The sequence below is a fragment of the Dermacentor albipictus genome, chromosome 1 (genome assembly GCF_038994185.2).
Source record: "Dermacentor albipictus isolate Rhodes 1998 colony chromosome 1, USDA_Dalb.pri_finalv2, whole genome shotgun sequence".
Lineage (NCBI taxonomy): Eukaryota > Metazoa > Arthropoda > Arachnida > Ixodida > Ixodidae > Dermacentor > Dermacentor albipictus.
The window spans coordinates 461,922,349-461,939,984 of NC_091821.1; the positions used below are offsets into that span (position 1 = coordinate 461,922,349).

The following is a 17,636-nucleotide window of genomic DNA, read 5'->3' on the forward strand; positions in this document are numbered from 1 at the left end:
ATGGCTCGTGTATAAAATATTTCGCGGACGTTCATTTGCCCCAGGCTTCTTGGGACCCCAAGCATCATTACGTTCTATCTAATGTAGTTGTGTTGCCATTACTTGGCCACACCGCTATAACCGATCGCCCTTGGAAACGCGGCGGTTTCAGCCTTGTTCCACTCGGTTTCATTAACTTGGCCACGCGATGTCTTCGTCTTCAGTCGCCGCAGACCTTGGCACTTAAAGGTAAATTGAATTAGTACAATGAAACAAGGCCGAAAAAACACAAGCAACAAGACGTTCGCAAAAATAATGCGAAATGTACAGAGCGTGTCACAAGCAAAAAGGACAGAAAACTGGTCTTGAGCGCAGCTCGAAGAAGTTTCTGCGCTGCAAGAGGGCTTCCATTTTCTCAATAGCTATGTGGCTACGGTATCGCAACACTCCAAGTATTGGAGAACTATTACAAGCTGACTATAACGACGAACTGCGATCAGTTATCTAATCTAAACCACATCCAGACGGAAAAGAGATTCATATGAATATTTGTCTAATTACGCGATGATACTGCAAAAACGTTAGCCCAAGATGTCATTTATAGCTTGAGATATATATAAGTCATGACTTTGAAAAAGCAGTAGACCATGTTAATGCACGCGAGGGCACATTTTCATACGTCTGTAGACTGCGTTCTCGAGATTTACTCGAGGGAGTGCGCCTTTATATCCCAAGGTCTTCACAACGTCCGTAAGATGCATCTATACAATACGCAACAAGACACTGAAAGAAAAAAATGCCACCCAGTCGACTGTAGCATGAAACTAAAAAGCAAACCCCATGAGAGTTCTCCGCAAGTGAAGCTTCACAGGTGGACGAAAATTCCTTCTGGCACGGAGGAGGGAGTGGGGGGGGGGGGGGGTGCGGGCTCGAAAGCGGCACCAACGCCTTTCTCGGGCTGTCACTATGGCTTCCGCAGAACTGATTTGCCGCAACAAGGTATTAAGGTCTCTCCATCGGGCTCTTCTATGTGTCTATCTTGTGGGCCTTTCAGCTTCAAACAGTTTTTACGGTCTCCAAAACTGTCAGCACTGCAAGTTAAAATCGGCTGTGCTGCTCGTATTCTTGTACCATTGGTGGTCACTAGAGGGAGTCCCATTATCCACAACATATGTGCACTGAAGATTCTGACAAAGAGCGGCGCACTCGTCTGGTATTTTTCAGAGCCTATTGGAGATTGCGAAAAGAGGTGTCCAACGACAATCTGCCATAAAAATTACTTTGTTGCGATAGCAATTACACGGGCACTCCAGGCGCGTTTTTGCCGTCGCCGTGATGTTCCGTATAAAGTCCAAGCACAATAACATCGTCACCGTGCGCAGTATGCTGTGCGAGTGAAACCTTGTGAGGGTCAGCCGACGATCGCGGCTCAATCTCGCGCACGCAACGAAGGAAAGCGCGGAGGAAGCGCGCCGTCTTCCGTCGCGCGCGAGATCCCGGGGGAAGGACTGCGAGCGGGGAGGGGCTATACAGCGGCGGCTGCTCTGTACGAGGGCCCTATCTTGAAAGTGATTTGCGATGTGGACAAAGTGCGTGATCACGCAGGCCTCATATTCAAAACGATTTGCGATGTGCACAAAGTGCGCCGAGTGCTCGTAGCGTCGTACATGCTGTGCTTTTGACCCTTAAGGCCCAACCACTGGCATGCGTCGGCACGCTGCGGTACGCGCCGACAAGCGAACGCGTCGCTTCGCGTCGGTTGGAAGAAAAGGGCACGCAACCACCGGACAGAGGCTCTGACGCGCGCCGACGCTCGCTCCGCGGCTGCGGCGCACTGTTGGTGGACTATTTTGTCTTCAACCGTCGAAATCTGGCCTAAAACAGCCTGGTGTATAAAGTAAGTTTGAAACGATAAGCTAGTTTAAATTAAATTATAGACCGATTTCGCTAACCTGCACATCTTGCAAAATTCTCGAACACATCATACTAAAACACATCGTAACCTTTGCGGAAGATAATAACTTGCTTAGCATCAACCAACATGGTTTCAGAAAAGGACTGTCTACTGTTACGCAACTGACACAAACTGTGCATGATCTCGCTCTAACAATTGATAACCGCGGGCAGACTGACATAATATTCTTAGATCTATCGAAGGCCTTCGACCGGGTATCCCATCCTAAACTCCTGGGCAAACTACAACACATTCTCGGATCTGGCAGCATAATAAACTGGATAAAAGCTTATCTTGCAGGTCGGCAACAGTACGTAGAAATCGAAAGTCAGCAATCTGATTGGGTAGAAGTGTCATCCGGAGTACCACAAGGAACAGTCTTAGCACCAATTCTTTTTTTACTATACATCAATGACATGGCAGATAACATAAAATCAACGATGCGCATGTTTGCAGATGATTGCATTATATATAGGGAGATTAGGAACCATAATGATCAAGTAATACTAAATCACGAGCTAGCGCAAGTAGCAAATTGGTGTCAGGCATGGCAAATGAAGATTAATTTAGACAAGACTGTTTTTGTGAGAGTAAGCCGAAAAAGAACCCCACTAGAATTCACCTACACGATCGAACAGCAAAAATTAAAGATAATCGATGATTATAAATATTTGGGCATTGTCCTATCATCTGATATGAAATGGGACAAGCATGTGTCACACATATCTTCTAAGGCATTTACAACACTTTGTTCGCTTAAACGCTCTTTAAAATCTGCCTCACCAGACACTAAGATGCTAGCCTACACCTCATTCGTTCGTCCTATACTAGAATATGGTATTACCTGCTGGTCTCCACATACCAAACAGTGCATAAAACGCCTAGAAACAATACAGAGAAAAGCCATCAGATTCATTTATAATAGGTACAACCGTAATGATTCTCCGACAGAACTCCTTGATAAAGCTTGTCTCCCGACTATTTACAAACGTGCGAAATACTTACGTCTCAAGTTTCTGTTCCACCTCCTTAACGGAGTCTACAAATTAAACAGTGGTGCATATGTATCTTTCACTGAACAGCGAAACACTAGAACTAAACATCATAAACATTTAATTGAATACAGGTTCCACACAGACACATTCAGGTATTCTTTCTTTCCCCAGACAATCAGAGACTGGAATTCATTGCCTAGTGATATCATAAATTACTCACCTGACGATTTCCTTCGTATGCTGGAAAAATATGTCTATGAATGCGCATCTTGATTTACCAGTATTGCCTGCAGACCCTGCATTTTTGGTTTTGATGTACTTTTTTGTTGTTTATCTTATGCTTCTGTATTTCTGTTCATTAACCTTTAAGGCCTGACTCAGGAAGGTCACACCCTTTGTTGTATTACTCAACTACGTCTACTTGTAAACTACAATACTAACAAGTTTATAAGTTTGTCATTCTTATTTTGATGCATTGTATTTTCCCATATCCTGCAACAGCCTCAAAATGGAGGCTAGCAGTATGTATGAAATAAATATAAATAAATAAATAAATAAATTATGGAGTTTGACGTGCCAAAACCACGATCGGATTATGAGGCACACAGTAGTGGGAGAGTCCGGAAATTTGAACCACCTGGGGTTCTTTAACGTGCACCTCAATCTAAGTACACGGGCGTATTCGCATTTCACCCCCATCTAAATGCGGCCGCCGTGGCCGGGATTCGATCCCGCGACCTCGTGCTTAGCAGCCCAACACCAAAACATCAAGTTAGTGATCTGTGTGCTCCTTTAGATATGAAAAACACGTGTGATTAATGAAAGTGCGGTTGCCGCAACAGTTTCTTTTTACCTTTGAAGTAACAATAGTGCCCAAAATATCGACATCAGCGCTCCCGCTCGCGCGTCGTCTGTCTACAAGATAGCTTTGCAAACATCTGCACGACCATGCCATATCGTATAAAAAGCTGCTGTACGATTTCGTTTTTGGTAGCTCATTGCGCAACCAACTATGTAGGAATTAGGCGTGCAAAGTATCACTGAAAAATCTGTGTAAGAAATATTGTCACGTAGTAATGACGGTCAAAATGATGCAGAGTCAAAACTGGGAGGTACATGTGTGTCTGTTTATTAGGCCAACTTGTGCCAAGCAAAAGCAACACTCATTCGCAACAATATAGCGGCCAGCAAAGTAGGCGATTGTCGAAAATTTCATATATGGGTCAAGCGCGTCGGCTTTCATATACCAGTCGTCGAAAGTTCCAGCGTATTCACTGGTGCCCGCGCGCTTTCCATAAACTACTGCACAATTGGAGTCGCGTATGCAATAAGATTATACAAGGTTCGTCCACAACAGACAACCGATAGATCCATCGATAACATTCGCGAAACTTCCGATACGTGCAGGCGCGTCCTGTGCCGAACGATAGCGTTTAACACTCGTTAGCCGGTGACATACGGTCACCGGATACAGATAAAAATAAGTATCCATGTCAGTATAATTATGCTTGTTGGTGCATGAAAGAAACGTGCAAAAGTGGGTTCTGAGAAAATCAGCAAAAAAAGTTGAAGCACCTGTATCATTCACAAAAAAAAACATCTAGAATAGCTGAAATTTACGCGATTCGCAGCTTGTCTCCTCTCTATTCTTGATTCTGTGAAATCTTGCCCATGAAGCACGTCATTTATTATTCTAGATTGTTTTGCAGCATCAACACCGCATCGGGAGGCCTTTACATCGAGTGTATTGCTAGAAACATTTTCACTGTGTAAAGGCCACGTTCTATAGTAACCGATTTCATCTTGTCAACTCTGTCTTTCTCATCATTAATGAAATGACCTACCGTCAGATAATACAATCTTGAGAATCGGGATATTTTAATAGGCGTCTTTCGGTGCCCTTCGCCAAGTCGTGCTATAGATGCACTTATTCGAATGTGGGGGACAGCTCATTTGCATGATATAAATATAAATATAAATATAAATATATATATATATATATATATATATATATATATATATATATATATATATATATATATATATATATATATACAAACAGGTTATTCTCACAGTCTATACACTTCAAGTCACCAAAAAAATGTCATTTTATTGTTTGCAGCCTGCCATGATGTTTTGACTGAGAAAGGCATTCAACTTGTTCGTGAGGCCCGCAATAATAGATGTAGCATATTATTTCATTGCGCAACACCGGATACAGTAGCTCAGCATTATTAAAATTCAGAAAAAATTAATAGCACAATGCATATGATCAGCCACATAGCATTTTCTTGCACTTTCTTAATGCATTCTTTTCTTCTATTTGCACAAAAACCACTGCACTAAAATGATATACTAGTACATACTTAAAAAGCACGATGTTATACTACAATAATAATTAATCAATCAATCCAATGTTTATTATAGTGCCCAGTAACAGGCACAGAGCCTTCGTACTGGTGCACTCAAAAACAATATGCGAGACAAAATGTACAGAGAACATGAATGTGGTAGACAAAACAATGCGAGACAGAAAAACAAATAGCGAAAAAGAAAACGAGGAAAGGTAAAACGGAGTTAACCTTACATGATTATATACAGATACACAAAACACAGGAAATGAACTCTGAAGTATGCCAGTACAGGCATAATTCTTACATGTTCTTAGAGTGGAGTCATATATAGCACAGTCTTTAATGCAACGAGGCCAGGCAAAGAATGCGGAATGCTTGTTGGTGCTTGTTAGTGCTTGTGGCACCAACAAACATTCAACAAGTATACTGCTGTGGCACGAACAATCGCATATGATCACGAAGCTTTGGGGAATGTATAATGCTATGGACCACCTTATACAGGAACAAAAGGTCTGATTAACTAAGTCTTGAGTCTAGAGGTGGAAATTGAGGTACATTTGAGAAGGCTGAACTATGGTTGCTGGAATGGCAAAAGTGGTGTTTGAATATAGATATCAATATATTCTAAGCGTGTTGAAAGACGTCGGAATTAGATTTGCACGTTGCACCCCCATCTACAGAGACATACTCCAGTAGTGGAAGGCACACAGCAGAATACAATTTCAGAAACCGAACAGGTGAGTGGAAATCATGCAATATACGACATACGATTCCAAGAGCCTGAAGGGCACGTTGAGCGATTATCTGTGTGAAGAGAAGCTTAGCATTTTGTGAAAGTACACACCAAGATCTTTCATTTCAACGACCCTAAAGAGTGGAGCCTCCCGTAGGGTGTATGAAAATTTCACATGGTGTGTTTTCCGCATATAACTTAATGCCACAGCATTGGAAACACTTAAGAGAGTGAGAGAGAGAGAGAAAACAAGGATAGGAAAGACAGGGAGGTCAACCAGAACAGCATCCGGTTTGCTACGCTACACTGGGGGTGGGGGAAACGGGAATAGAAAGAGAAAAAAGGGAGAGAGTAAGCACTGAGTGCATGTGGGAGGGACACTATACACAGGGACACTATAAACAGCCTCTTAAGCCGGTGCACTTCAAGTACTGCACTAGTGCACGAATCGCTATTCGAGCCAGTGACGGGTGTGCCAAGGTTCGAGTATTTTTGACTCGGTGAACGGTCTTGAGTCCAGTCGGTGTGAAGTTGCCCACAGGGAGAGGCGTTGGACATCGTAGCGAGGGCAGGTACACAATAGGTGCTCGATGGTTTCCTCGCACCCACAGGAGTCGCCCATCGGGCGCTCTGCCATTCCCATACGATAGGAGTATGCGTTCGCACGCCACTCCCAGCTACAAACGGCACAGCAAGGTTGTTTCACCGCGGGAAAGGCTAGATGGCAGTTGTAGCCATAGCGTGGGGTCCAGTTTATATAATCGGCAATTGAAGGCACTTGAAATCCACGGATCTTGTGACTTCTTGCGTGCAAGTAGGCGAAGTTCCCTGGCAGTGTCCGACCTCGCCAAAGGTGTTGGACGCGTCTGGGTGTCTTCGTGGGCAGACCGGGGCAGCTTTGTCAGCTAGGTTGTTGCCTACGATTCCACAGTGAGCAGGAATCCACTGAAACACAATGTGGTGCCCTCTTTCTAGAGCCTGGTGGTACACTTCCCTGGTGTCCGATATCATCTGCTCGTAAGTTCTGTGATGTAATGCAGATTTGATGCTGTGAAGAGCTGCCTTAGAACCACAAAATACGACCCACTTCTCTGTTGGCTCTTCGGTGATGTACGTCATAACAGCATGGAGAGCTGCAAGTTCTGCTGACGTAGATGTAGTCAAGTGTGACAATTTAAATCTAACTGTAACCTGCCTAGCTGGAACGACGAATGCGACAGATTAGCTGGTAGGTGAGGTCGAACCATCGGTATATATGTGAATGTGGCCATGATACGTCTAGTGCAGTAATAGGAGCGTAAGTTGCTTAAGAGCCATCGATGGATGATTGGAGTTCTTTGTAATTCTAGGAATAGCGAAATTCGCTTGAGGCTGGCGCAGGCACAACAGGGGAGATGAAGGCTTCGCCGCCGGTGTAAAAGATGTCGGTATGCGCTCTTGATGAGCGCTAATCACTCGTGAAAAGGTCGCTTGAGGTCTCTCGGCTGGTAGGGATGCCAAATGATGGTCGGGGATACTTGACAGATGTCGAATGTGCGCTCTCGGATAGTCGACAGCTACAGGTGTCTGGATTATATTGTCTCCCGCAATGGCATTTGTTGCTGGTGTTCACAAGTGTGTAGGCACCGTCTGAAAGGGTTAAGCACTGCGGAAGGAATACCATCAGCACCACAAGAAAGGGAAGGTTTGAGGCGCTTCATACACTTGAAAACAAGGACAACTGGCAAGACTAAAAAAGGTTGAGTCCTGTAGGCTAGAGTGTCTGATAGCCAGCCCTCTAGAGCCGGAATTTGCAGGGTGAAGAGGACACCACCCCTCCCCCCCCCCCTTCCACACACGCACACACACTCTTGCTCAATCAAAGAGCATGGCGCACAGGCACACAGTCGACGGGTGCACAACACGCAGGAGTGCTAATTCAGTCCGGTCGAAAGGAAGGGGAGTCCGAATGAGTGGGGGGGGGGGGCGGGGGGGGGGAGGCTGATGTGGAGAGAAAGCTCTGTATGCGAGATATAAGCTTGGATTTGCCGTGTCGGGCTGTAGAGGCGTGATGGGGCTCAGGCTGTGGTGACCGCTTGTTCAGACAGGCTGAAGATGATAGGTGCTGTCCAGAGAGCCGGCAATCAACCTGCAGAATAGACAGACTAGTGCAATGTAGCGCTGGCATTTCAGGGTGTGCCACTTGAGGACTTTGAGGCAATGCTTTTAGGCTGGCATGAGCTTTCGACGATTCCAAGGGACGGGAAGCGTAGCAGGGGCGGCAGAAGGTTAGGTGGGTGGACGAGATTAACAAGTTTGCAGGGACGACATGGCCACAATTAGTACATGACCGGGGTAGTTGGAGAAGTATGGGAGAGGCCTTTGCCCTGCAGTGGGCGTAACCAGGCTGCTGCTGCTGCTGCTGATGATGATGATGATCATCATCATCATCATCATCTTTCGACGATCGAAAAGACTGGAGTAGAGGGCGCGTGTTGTCCAGCGCTGAACAAAATCAAGTTTGTCAGCTACGTGAGTTTGGTACAGGGACTATACTGATGAGCAGTACTCAAGCCGTGGCAGAATGATACAAGTGTAAAGTGCTCGGAAAACACCAGGTCCACAGGAAAGGGAGACACGGGACACGAATCCAAGAATGCGACGATCCCTAGATACAGTGCTGGTGACATATGCAGAAAAGTCGAGAGAAGAGCTGAATGTTACACCCAGAATGGGACGGGCCCGAACAGTCATTATAGGGCTGCCTCCGAGGAAGTAGGTTGAACACGCATGAGTCTTGTTGGGATTGATAATCATGGCAGCACTTATTACGGTGCTCCTACAAAGTTTGTTATTGCAGGCCCAGTCGTTCACCTTCAAGGAATGTATTTATTTCAAGCGCATATGCTGTACACCGGCATAATATTGCTGTGGATGTGTTAACATGGTAAAGAAATGCATTCTGTGAAAATGCATTAGGAACTTGGCTTTGAGTTTATCTTTTTCCTGACTACAGTTTATAGTATCACAGCGAGAAAGATTTTAGTGGAAGCTGAAGAGATTTGGGCAGTTTAAGCATAGCAACTGCACAAAGCCCTGATGACACCTTTTCACCTTCCCCGCAATGCACTCGCACCATCTGGTCTCTCCATAAACAAAAAAAAAAGAAATCAGAAGCCAATTAGTTTCATTGACTCAGTCAATGAAACTAGCAGGCATCGTCAAGCACGCATCGAAGCAATCCTTGTATACGCGGCTGCATGCCTAGGTCTTACATGATGCCGGTCCTTCTATGCATTGCGCACGGCGCACATATTTCAAACAGATTTCTTTTTGCAGTGCTCCAGTATAAGCACACATTGACTGAAACATGACTGTGGTGTGTCATGTTTCCTTCAGTGCGTCAGCCTTCTTGGATGCTACACGAGCGATTTATCCACAACTAGCCCATGCACTTGAAAAAAGTGAGTGAAGGAGTACTGTGAACTTGTACTGAACTGAATTCACATGCCGAATAGAATAGCGCACTGTCAGCTGAAACGGACGGTGTGGCTGATGACGTACGTACTTCCCATTGTTTGGCTACTAGTGTCTTTCGCTTTCGAAAGTTATCTATGCCACTTGAAACAGCGCACAGCTCGCCCGGAATCACCTGAGACCACACGAAACACGCTGCAGTTCACCACCCGAAGTTCCAAACCGTTCATTCACCCCATCACACACCACACGAAGTCAGGAGTGCCATATTTTAAATCACTGCAGCACCAAACAGAATTGAAAATTCATTTCCTTCGAGAAAGTTCTTCAGCTGGGCTTGTTCACTCGCCAGTGACAAACTCGATGGACGTGCTAGGCCCACGCGTAACGTAAACAACATCGGCGGTAGACGAATGCTGATTATCAAGCCTGCGGAGTTCGGAAGCATGTTTCCATTCGTTTCGAGCACGACAAAATACACGTATACGCCAAGCCCATACGTTGAGGCAATCGTGATTCGGTTGGATGTTTTAGCAGACGATCGCACTGAGACCGGCGGAACCCAATGGGCAGGCTTGATTTGTCGGCATCGTTCGAAGTCGGTTCGTATCCAGGTCGCAGTGCCCTAAGCTAAAGAGGGGTGGTGATTTCGCTGCAGCTGTTGTTCTTAAAATATACGTGCCACGGCCATACGACAATGTGTAGAACCCTATTCCAGTATGGGGTGGTTGAAGTAAAGAACATAAGCGTTGGATAGAAATAGTATTAAAGAAAAGAGGGCTGATGATTACGCAGCGGAAAATATAACAAGCGTAAAAACTCGGATATAAGACAAAGCAGCCTAAAGAAACCACAGAGATATACAGGTACTTCAAACCAAAACATCGGTAACTTTAACAGAAAATCCTTGCTATTTACGCAAGCTCGGCATGCACCGGTGGTTTACGCGCTCTGGAATTTTCGCGAAAAAATTCGAGCCAGTAAACACATAAGTATAAGAAACATTTGTTAATTTAATTAACTTTTCTTGATTTCGCGGTAATGGTGCACGAACTTATACCTCAGTCATGAAATAAAGTAAATTAAAGTAGATACCTGAATGCAAACGTATTATAATACAGCTCCCTTCATTTGACGCCTCCAAAGCACTAGTATTCCTAGCAAGTCATAATGAAATTTGGCACTCCGTACACCAATTTCGCACTCAGAGGAGAGAGTCTCTACGTAAAGGCAAAACCCTTACGTGACGCAGCCGACTGCGTGGTGACATAGAACGTGCAGTCTTGTTTTTGCCAGACCAAAGAGCGTAGCTGTCAGCATCTCCACCTGGCTTCTGAAGTGGCGTGGTATACGGAATCGGCTACGGCATGTGTATATGCGTGGGTGTGGAGGAGGGGTTCGTCTTTTTCTTGAGATTCCTGCCCCTGTGGGGGAACTAATTCGCGTACTGGGCAAATACGATCATGGATATCTCGAACACAGAGGCTCTAGAAGTATCAAAATAGACCCTTCGAATATGATTGGCATCGCCTGTCTAATATAAATGTATGCCATAAACGCAAAATTAAAAAGGGAGTCTTTGTGTATCATGAAGTTATGCACTCTACTTCTCAGAAAAATTCTGTCAGGGAAAGAACATAAATGACCTGTGTAAGCAGCATTTGCATTGCTGGCATAGCTTGTACACATAGGTCTTCTAAGATTACTGATAGCCAAATTCTGCAGGTATTGCGTATAAATAGGTATAGCGTTCAACTTACTCTATTTTACCACACATATTATACCTATAATTTTGGCAGTTGTTTTAATGCCGTTACATTAAATCCATAACGCCCGTTGTTTGCGCTTTCCTGTCTTAGTTATGATTTCCTAACAGACGTAATTATAGTAAAGTTCTCTTTCGCGATATGAGTTTTAAATGCGTCAGCTTTAAAGTGTATATGACCGCTTCCTTGTATGCATCTCATGTCGGTCCTTCTTTTGTCGATTTGAAGAGAAAGCGGTGAGAAAACTTGGGACACTTGTGCTAGCAACTGGAAAACAGAATAAGACAATGAAAGGGATATTTAATTACATTACTTAGGTTTAACATACATATACTGCAGCAGCAAAGCAAACCGCAATTAGTCTCTGCGAATTATATGGCAGAACTTTTGAGCAAATGCCATGTCGCTGATTTCACAAATAATAAACCGTTAACTGACCCTCGTCGCAGTATGCATTTCCGGTTGTCACTGATGGGACATATTGCGAGACATTTGCCCCGCGACGTTAAGCCATTTAATTTAGGACGTTCGCGACCGCGACTTGCTTCGTTATAGCGGGCTTCAGAGTTGGTTGGCGCTCGGTTCCTTTCATTATGCGGGGCAGACCAGCGCCCTAAAATGTGCGGATTTGATGGATGTTGAGGGAGCGAGCCGCATTCGTTGCTTTTTATTTTGTCTGCCCTCTTCTTTTTTTTTCATTCTTGCCAGCGTTCTGCACCCGCCGCCGCCAGCATCAGCTCGCTAACCTCTACGATGCCGCCCGCCCCCATAGGCCGCGCCTCGGCTCGCCTATTAGCGAAATGGAGCGGATCGCGCCGAAACTTTGATGACACATATTTTCGACGCATGCGCTCGTTATGAAAACTCCACCGTAAAAGTTGTCATAAAATGGACCCCTTGTACATAGTTCACGACGTAGGGATGTGCAACTGAGAACGTGAACGAACGAGTTCATCCATAACTGCGGGGATGAACTAGCCGCCCTCCCGCATAAGTTCTCGTTGCGAAAGTTGGAGCCTATAAAATGTGCAGAAACTGCGGAATCCTGAATGAACGTGTGCGAAGTATTTCGCTGACGGGAGGGGATCGCGTAAATTGGAGATCCCTTGAAAGGAAGGTTCTTTGTCTAGCTGGCGATTCGTTGGAGGCGACTGCTTCCCTTGAGCAAAGTTATATCTATCAGAAATATTGGAGCAGGCACTTTACGCAGTTCGTGGAGACTGCGTGAATGCAGGAGAAGGCGTCAAGGAAATAATATTCGCTGACGTGCTCGTTCTATCGTGTTATCTGAAGCGCCTCGATCCTTTACGTAAACGTAGAGCTGCCGTTGTTGTTGACGAAGAGATATTGAAGTGGAAGCTTTTTTTTTACTTCTTATTTTCCTGGAAATATGTATTCCCCTTGCAACACAGGACTACGCGAGGAATTCGAGAAAGGCAGAAGCGGGTGACGTTTCATTACGATATCGTAAACACCCGAGTGCGGGTTTCATCACGTTTACCCTAGTCATCTCATCACCATTGCGTGTCATGACTTTCCCGTTCGTTCTGTCTCGCGTTACTAGAATGTCACTCTCAGTGTTTCGATATGCTCAACCGACGAAAGTACTCAATGGCCCTCGGAAAAAAAAAAGTGGGAATGCCATAACCAAACACTTCCTGCCACTGTTGGCTTTAGAAATTCGGCGTCTACCAGACTGAATCAATATATCTTTGTTTTAGTGTCGCTGTGTCGTGAATGCAATAAGCCGATGTTGCGAAGTGATTCTCCGTGAACTATACCGAGGCTTTCGCTGAATAGTGAAGTAGACTAGCCGTGGCAACACACACCATGCATGCGAGCCGCGGTTTCCGCGTGCAGACGCACGCGCAAGCGCATCATCGCGTCTTCGAGGCTCCGTGCCATACGGCGCAAACAAACGGACGCGCGAATTGCTGACGTGACAGTTTCGCGGAGAGTAAATACCGAGTCATACTACGGCGGCGCTTTAGTTTGCACAGTCTCTCCTCGCGCGAAGCGCACGCGCGCGTTCGCTGGCGCATTTCGCGAGCCCTCCAGTCGTCGCGCGTCCACTTTCGAGAACGACAGGGCCGCCTTCTCGCGTCGACCGCGGTGGAGGCGCCGCCGCCACCGCCGCCGCTCTGTTGCGCATTCGCCACGTCAGGGGAAATGGTGCGTCGAGCAAACGACGCGCCATTAGAATTGCACGCGCTCGTATAACCGCGCGCGCTGCGTATGCTCGAAACAGTATCGACCCGGTTGACGTGCCGTGCCGTCCCGCCACCGACACCGCCGAGGGGAGCCGCGGGACGCGCCTGCGGAACCCTGCGGGCGGCCCGCCCGCCGCCTCCCCCTGGGGAAATCAGGCTTGCTTCGTCCCGTGGCGTTAAATGTAGTACACCCTCCGCCAGCCACCCTCTTTCCCTCTCTTCCGCAGCGCTTACGTCACCTCGAGGTGGCTCGGCATCGCACCACCTTCGGTAAATATCGGATGACTGAAGGGGGGACCCATTTGAGCAGCAGCAGCAGCAGCAGCAGAGTTTTACTTTCTCTCTCCCCTCTCCCCCACCTATCGAGTATACTTGGGACATTGGGGAAAGTCTCAAAAGAAAAGAAAGAGTTGGGGTTGCCCTTATAGTTCGCGATCAAAGATCAGGGAAGGAAGGAGGGAAAGCGGAAGGGGAAGATACGTTTAACGCGGCATTTTATTTCAAGGTCGTCAAAGGCCGTTACGTCGTGCACAGCGCCAGCCACTTGTGTCGCAAAGTTACACTTGAAGACGTGCCCATCGTTAGATAGACAGAGAGCTCCACAAAGTGGTGTGGATCCTCTAAGTCCCACACTACATGCCGGCGCTTGTCCATGGTGCGGTGCATGGCCGTCATTACCACGTGTGACGTGGGAATGCACAAAAAGACCACAAGACGCAAAACTCACCTGAGTTGTTTACCCACAATAGGGAGCCGTGGGAGATCATCCTCGCTCAGCCGGGGCTGGGGGCCCAGAGGGGCCTCTTGGACACGGCAGAGAGAGTAACCAGGATCACTGGTGTCCTGGAATAGGGACCTACCCAGCCGTTTCCCTCCCACCCTACCCTTTTCCCTATTCCCTTCTTCCCTCTGAATAATCCAATAAAGCTTTTCCTCCTCCTCCTCTAAATCCTGCATCCTCAGCGTAAACTTCTTTCTCAGCGCCCGCATCTTCTAAAGTGCGCGTCCCAGTCGTAACTTCCAATTTATCTCTGGCTCGTGACAATGCAACGTGGCAATGCGAAGACGAAGCCGAGAGAAGAGACTTGGACGATGCGGGGACGGCAGCCGTGATGGAGAGAGTAAGATTACGAGTATAATCAACCCTTATCAAATGGAGGGAAGTCTCGCAAGGTCTTCAGTGTGGATCGTTAGTCTGCGCGTTGTGCCGGTGACGTCGGTGCGCTGTTCGTTTATGGCGTACATGGGGCCTCCACGGAAGTGACAAGAACAGTGAGGACGTTGACAAATGGCTCCTTGTGTGTTTGGCGAACTGCATCTAGTGGGTCTCACAATTACGCAGTATACATACACTCCGTGCTTTCTGCAGATAGTGCTAGCTGAGGGCTCTGCAGAGCGACCATATGTTCGGGTTGAGCAGTGCTGCTTCCAAAAAAGCAAACAAAAGAGAAAAAAACGGAAAGGAAGATGGTGGTAATTGTTACGAATCACACAGGAATCATAGAGCCTCACAGCCTTAGAGCTCGTCGCTCCAAAATAGGGCCTGCGGCACCCTTCCGCCTCACTCGTGGCCAGTGGCGGTCCATTCCCGCAACCCTTTTCCTCCAAAGCGTCCGCTGTACCTCCGCCTGAGAGCGAGGCTTCTCCACAAAACCTTGCGCTATTACAGTTTATGCACAGTTAAAGATAGGCTCGTAAGGCAAATAATAAAAGATGCTGAAGCTGGCTGTTTTTCACGGCCAATGTTTATGCACTGCGCGATTTACCAGCTGGCCCTCTGTGGGGAACACTTCGGGCACAACTCATCTACGGTGACTATCTAAGTATGTGAAAACAATGTTTTTAAAACGAAAAATGAATGCAGATAAATCTTTAAAAATTTGTTTTTGTTTTTCAAATTGAAGACCGCCGCGAACGAGGTTGGCCCCAGGTTTTTAGTCGGCACCACCGGATCGGTGCACCACCGGATCGGTGCACCACCGGATCGGTGCAGAAAATCGGTTAGATAGCCAGAAATAAAACTGGTCTGACAATGCAGGAAACTCTTCGTATTAGTAGGCGCGCATGTCCTTTGTTCGGAAACTTGCTGTTTCAGCTGTTAAGGTTATCTGGTCGCATGGGCTCAAGCTCCGTTATTCCCGTTAATTTCTGAAAGAAACGGAATTTAAGTTCAGAGACCTGGGGCCCTATAACGTAAAACCATTCCAATATGTTTTTATTCCAATCTCCTGACGTCACATTTACGTAACCGGTGACGCACGCATCAGGCGGTGACCCGCATCGTTGCCTGAATAGCCCAATCAAACGCCCTCTTTTATAGGAGGTCACTTTTGTTTGCTTTCAAAACGGATAACATTGACGACATTGAGCGCTTTTCTTATCTAAATGGATGCCAAGAGGCGAGGAGCACGTTCAAGTGGAGAGGGTTTCCATGGGGCCAGGCCAGCACAATGAATATAGATAACCGGTTGAAGAGAGTGGTGCCGGTGTTTGCGATTGGCCCACTTCCCCTTCGTAACTTGCGGCGACTGGTCGAAAATCGCGGCGGCGTGCAACGGGGAGTTAAAAATGCCGCTAAAATAGATCCTCAGCAAAGAAAAGTTGGCAGAGCGATGTCACATACATGCCGCAAGGGCTCGATAACGTTATACTGTCACGTAAAAAGTTTTGTTATACGTAAATAAACCCATGCTCTGCGGCAGGTGCGAGTCACCAGTGCCTGAGCGATCTGCGGCAGCCATCTTCTATTCCTTTCGGTACGGGACAGTCTCCGGCTATTCCGAAAAAAATCCAGTTTTGTTCGGCATATTAATGCATCTTTAACGCGTACACGTCACTTTCCCGCAATGAATTTTCGCGGTTCTGCGAGGCCGAGTGACAAGAAGTTGATGTGGGTGCAGCCTCAAACATTCGACCAATAACAGAGGGTTAATGGCGAAAAGGCGTCGAATTAGAAATAATATTTTTTTTTGTTCAGTCGAATCATGCATAATCAGTGTGTTCACGTCATATGAGACTGGGAACTATCGCGGTTTTTGTGACGTCGAGTGACAGACCGGCGAAGCAAGAATGGTCCAAAAGTAATTTCTTTTTTTTGACACATCGCGGAGGGTTGATGGCAGAATTGGAATAGAAAAGGTTTGGAATAGCTTTAAGATATAGCACCCCTGATATATTACACGGCAGTTCGGTGGCTGAGCTGCGGAAGTGCTTTGTCTCGCTTCTTTAACCTTAAGAAATAAATTTTCTTACGCAGTTCGAGTTCCTTACGCAGAAGGATTGTTCCAAGCCACTACTGTCCAGTTATGAAGGATGCTTGAAAGCGGCCTTTTGTGTCGACCTAACGGACCGCACGAAACACTTCAATTTAAAGCTACAAGGAGAAGCACACCTCATTCATGACCCACACATGGACATAAAGGGCTTCAGGGCAAAACTGAAGCTTCTTTCAGAAACAGGTACAAACGCGAAAGTTCCGCAGCTGTTCCAGGATTAGTGGCGCGATAATACGTCATTTTCTTCCCTATATGCGACAAAGAACTCCTCAGCGATCTATACTTCCAATTTTGAGAGCGTTTCTCTGGCCTTGACACCAGGAAAGAGGAGCTACAGATGTTCCAAAATCTATTTAGCTGCGATGCGGATGTACTGACAGGATATTTTCAATTATACATTTTTTTAATTACAGTCAAACGATCTATTAAAAGACAAGTACAAAGAATAAGATCTAATTTCTATAAATTTCGATGCTCTAAAGAGCTCACAAATTGAAAACAATTTGTCCACGGGTACACGTCAATTTCTGGCACTAACTACATTAGCAAGCAAACTTTCTCAAGAATGAAAAATGACGTGTTGTGATATGTGTTGCAACTATACAGTCTGGTTATTACGCCATCGGGGAGTTCACACACAAGTCACTTCTTATTTCTTTTGTTTTTCTTTTATTTTATTTTTACTTTTACTGTGAACTCCACTTGAAAACCTGCGGTGGTAGGCGTACAGTTTAGTGCCAAGACGATTCCGTCGATTTACCATTAAGCTCAGTCGAGGTTGAACTTACAACCAGGTTATTCAGTTTAACCACGCAAGAAATCTTGCTTGGCGTGCCATCCGAAAATGCTTGTGCGCACCTAAATATATATCTTGAAGTAATTTGTCTTCTTAATGAGTAAAGTATCCAGAAGCG

General features: G+C 46.1%; 1 protein-coding gene across 15 annotated transcripts in view; it reads left to right on the forward strand.

The window, feature by feature from the left end:
• Positions 1-17,636, forward strand: part of LOC135902791 (coiled-coil domain-containing protein AGAP005037-like) — a 583,363-nt gene that overhangs the window by 235,051 nt on the left and 330,676 nt on the right. The window lies entirely within an intron of this gene.